The sequence below is a fragment of the Portunus trituberculatus genome, chromosome 20 (assembly GCF_017591435.1).
Source record: "Portunus trituberculatus isolate SZX2019 chromosome 20, ASM1759143v1, whole genome shotgun sequence".
Taxonomy (NCBI): domain Eukaryota; kingdom Metazoa; phylum Arthropoda; class Malacostraca; order Decapoda; family Portunidae; genus Portunus; species Portunus trituberculatus.
Window position 1 is genome coordinate 9,532,833 of NC_059274.1, and position 5,000 is coordinate 9,537,832.

At 40.6% G+C, this 5,000-nt stretch overlaps 1 protein-coding gene across 1 annotated transcript in view; it reads left to right on the forward strand.

Moving 5' to 3' along the window:
• LOC123506796 (rho guanine nucleotide exchange factor 11-like) overlaps positions 1–5,000 on the forward strand; it is a gene marked incomplete in the record, with an annotated part of 643,649 nt that overhangs the window by 86,225 nt on the left and 552,424 nt on the right.

The window sequence follows — 5,000 nt, forward strand, 5'->3', positions numbered from 1 at the left end:
TACGAGGCAATTGTAAGACAACTGTAACTAACTTTTCCTTAGTGAATTCATATGGGCATTTGATGCTCTCTCTCTCTCTCTCTCTCTCTCTCTCTCTCTCTCTCTCTCTCTCTCTCTCTCTCTCTCTCTCTCTCTCTCTCTCTCTCTCTCTCTCTCTCTCTCTCTCTCTCTCTCTCTCTCTCTCTCTCTCTCTCTCTCTCTCTCTCTCTCTGATTAGAACTGTTTTCTTTCATTATGATGTATGACTCATCATTAAACATTTTAACAGTTTTCCATTGATGCACTAGTAAAGGATAATAATAATGAATAGAGGATAATTTTTTAACTTCTCCTTTCCATTTAATCTTTTTTTTCCTTTTGATACAAAATATAGGCCATGTAAAACTTTACAAATACAGTAAATCCCACATAAATCAGACCAATTGTAGGAAAGGCTAGTCCTATTTATCTAAAAATCCTAGTTACCTGTGGGATTTTCTTTTTCACACTTTCCACTCCCATTACTAGTAACAATTGAAATGGTCTGTGTAGTGCATTATGTAAATAGGTACTACGTACATGGTGCATTTACATACATACACATGTGGTGTATGCACCTCTCCTCATGGTCATGTATAACAGCCATTTTGTCTGTGACCAACAGCATCTTTGGCTTTTTAACTGATGTGGAAGATACAGCCTTGCCCATAGAAGCCAGTTACAAAGGCAGCAATAAGAGTTACAGAAGAGTGAAAACCGAGGAAGACACTGCCATGTGCTTGTTAAGTCAGCAGTGGAAAAACTGATTTTGGCATTGAAATTGCTGTGGCACATGTGCCTGTTTCCCATCTTGAATGGCTCAGACAACTCTTCAAAATGACTCGGACAATGTAAGAATTATCAGGAGTATTACTTTAGCCAGCATATAAGCTGAGTGGCGTAAAATTACTCAATCAAAGGACAGAAAATGCCTACTGATGCACTTGGTATAGAAAAGAAAAGGAATGTAAAAGAGAAAATAATGGATTTTGAAAATTTCCAACTCATCCGTTATTTGTCTTATTCAGGTTTGATTTATTTATTTGAAGGATTTCACCTAACATTTAAAGGCTCTCACATGCATTTGGATCATTATTAGATCCCAATATTTTGCATTTAAAAACTTTATTATTTGCTAACTGACATATGGCATCAGCAGTGACTGAGAGGCTACAGGGCCAATAATCATAATTTTTTTTTATAATTTTTTTTTACAGGCATGCAAGATAATGATGTTAAAAGATAGGTGCAATTTTAAATGTATGAAAGGAGTAACAGCATCACACTATAAAGAATGCAGTGAAGCTTGCCTGTGTCAAGATCAAGATCACCGATCGGCGATCGCGTGTCTTGTTATGGTTCATGTGTGGACGAGACTGGCAAGATACAACCAAGGCCCATGGAATAGAAGATTGACCTACGAGGCATTCAAAATGGGTCTAATATGAGCATCCGTGACGTCAACGGGTTCACAAGTGGTCTGAGCGGGGACGTTGGTTCAGTTAGCAAGCTGCTGGGTAGGTGTTCACATGCTTCTCTCGCTCCCATTCTCTCTCTGTTCCGCGCCAACACCGGTCACAATGGCGAGTTGTGCAGTGCGTGACTGTTTTAATTATCAGTAGTATATAATATGTAGTATGTAGTACAGCCAACCCCTGCTTAATGAAGGGGTTATGTTCCTAAAAAACCCTTCGTTAAGCGAAACTTCGTTAATTGAACCGATTATCACAAGTTTAACCCCTTCCATACCGCAAGACTGTTTTGTGAGTACGCGTACACGCAAAAAGCAACCTCGTGGTACCGCAAGATGCCGCCGTGGTACATGCGTACCACACCAATACATTTCTGTGTATAACCGTGGCCTGAGTGCGGATTTTGCCTTTTTCATGCTCCACGTGGTTCACTATAAACAAACAAACACTGGAGGCGTTATTTTTAGCCACCCCAGCGTAACAAAACCATCCCCCCCACTAGCCAATCAATATCGGAGTTAATTTTTCATGCATAAACTATAAGGCCAATCACTATTCTTTGACATATATTATTCCCACAGTCCCCCCAAGAACATCAGTTCTCTAGTATCGGCCGTGGTGAAACTGTTCTATTGCCTCTAGTTAGAGATAATGGCGTCTGCTTTGTGTAGCAGCGATGAGGATTATCATAATTATGAGACAGATAGTGAGGATATACTGGAAGACTCTCCAGATGAATATGATTCAGACTATGATCCTGAAAAAGAAAGAGGAGAGAATGATAGTGACAGCAGTGTTGAAACCCTCTCGGCAAGTGAGGGGAAGCAGCCTAGTTATGACTGCCTCAGGGCCACCCTCACCAGGTGCAGAGTGTGTGGTGCTGAATTTATGATTAGTGCACAATTTATGATTATGTTTACGTTTTCTTTTATTAATAAAATGACAAAAATATGTTTAGAAAAAAGTACATAACACTGAGTTAGAAAGAAATATAATGTGTAGATCTGGCCGTGAGGCACGTGCGCACACGGGCAGGGGGCTGCAGTATAGGAGGGGAACACTTTGTTTATATCGGGGGGTGGCTGCGGTAAGGAAGGGGTTAACCCCTGACTTGAACTTCCATTGAGAGTAAACAAAGCAAGAGTGCATCATAGTACAGTGAAAGGTTTAATGAAAGTAAAAATTATGAAGTTAAACATTTAGGCAGTTTAATTTAAGCCATTACAATGTACACTAATGTATGTATGTATGTAACTTTATAATGTTGACGATCTTAAATTTATGAAGGGAGGGAGAGTGAAACGGGAAAGACACTAACCGGCAACTGTGGAATGTAAACAAAGGGCACATCATTCTATCACATACAAAACTTATGTACCACATTTCCACAAGGCTTTCCATTTTATCCATTGTAGAGTCACGAGTTCAGGTGGTTCTTTTAGCTTTCAAGGAAGATACGGTCTCACTAGCCTTTTTAATAGAGTCTGCTGAGTTGGAAATAGTAGAGACAGTAGATGGAGTCAAGATGGTGGCGAGCAATGCTATTAGTTTTCTCGCCTCTCGTGTCTGTGAATAATATCCAGCTTCACTTCGAGAGTAAGAGACTTCTTGGTCTTCTTAGCAACGCTAGGTGACATTGTAGGGCGTTTTGGTGGTAAGTTGAGTGAGGGGAGACAAAATGGGATTATGTATGCTTGCAGTCACTGTAACGTATGTATGGTTAGCAGTAACTGGAAGTCATTGTAACTTCTTGTTATTATTATTGGTATCATCATCATTATCATCATTGTCATCATTGTCATCAGAGAGAGAGAGAGAGAGAGAGAGAGAGAAAGAGAGAAAGAGAGGAGCATGCTTAGACCTGAATGAGTGACGTCACTCGAATGGCGGAAAAATATGCCTGGTAGCAGAGACCGCCAAAAACGGCCGAAAGTAATGCTATGGAGTGCGGACTGTTGTCTTTATTTTCTTTTTTTCCTTGAAGATCTCAGGAGCGGAATTATGGATCCAAAATTTCTCTATTCTGCACCTGTCTCAGGTGCGGAGGTACGGACTTAAAATTTCGTCTTCCCCATGTGTCTCAGGTGCGGAGGTACTGACTTAAAATGTCGTCTTTCCGTACCTGTTACTTCCGCACTTTTGAACATTTTTCCGCACTTCGGACCTCCGCACCTCGTTTGTTTGTCCGCAGGTACGGAGGAGAGGAGGTGCGGACCGAGCTACAGAAGTGCCCAGCTCTGAGTAAATGGCATTGAAACGATAGACAAGGAAGACCTGGTGCTGGTGACAGAAGAACCTGGAAGGACAGGATATGCAAAGAAAATTAGGAAGAGGGGTTCGATTCCCCGGCCGGGTGGAGATATTTGGGTGTGTCTCCTTTCACGTGTAGCCCCTGTTCACCTAGCAGTGAGTAGGTACGGGATGTAAATCGAGGAGTTGTGACCTTGTTGTCCCGGTGTGTGGTGTGTGCCTGGTCTCAGGCCTATCCAAAGATCGGAAATAATGAGCTCTGAGCTCGCTCCGAGGGTAACGCCTGGCTGTCTCGTCAGAGACTACAGCAGATCAAACAGTGAAACACACACACACACACACACACACACACACACACACACACACACACACACACACACACACACACACACACACACACACACACACACACACACACTAAATTAGAATTAAGAGATTACATAAGGAAAGAAAATCCAGATATTGTATGCCTGGCTGAAACAAAACTAAATGAGGAAATCAAAATAGTCTTGGATAATAGGTATAATGTATGGAGAAGAGACAGAGTGGGTAAAGGAGGAGGAGGAGTCATGATAATGTTAAGGAAGGAGATAGTGATCAATCAAGTGGAATGTGGGGAAGGAAAAGCAGAAGTATTGTATATTAAGATGCATATTAATAAAAAAGAGATAACAATCATTGTAACATATGTGCCACCAAAAACAAATTCATGGACCAATCAAGAATATAAAGACATGATAGATGACACAATAAGGAGTAATGAGAATTGTTAAAGAAAGGAGAAAAGTGATATTAGTAGGAGATTTCAACTGTAAAGTGGACTGGGAAAATTATGAAAGTGGTATGGGAGAAGAAGCCTTGGGAGAAAGATTCCTGAACCTAATGATAGACAATATGATGGACCAGAGAGTAAAGGAATGCACAAGATTCAGAGGAAACGACGAGCCGGCGAGATTGGACCTAGTTTTACAAGGGTATACAAATGAATGACGATATAAGATATAAGTGCCCATTGGGAAAGAGTGACCATGCAATATTAGAAATAGATATAGAAGAAGGAAAGGAAGATAGAGACGATTCATACAAAGGAGACCGATTAAATTACAGAAAGGCTAATATTGAGAATCTCAAGAACTATTTTAAAACGTAGACTGGGAGGAGATGGAAAACTCAGAGACAATGCAAGACAAATATAACTTATTTTTGGAAATATACAAAACAGGAGTCAGGAATATGTCCCAAAATATAGACCAAAAGAAG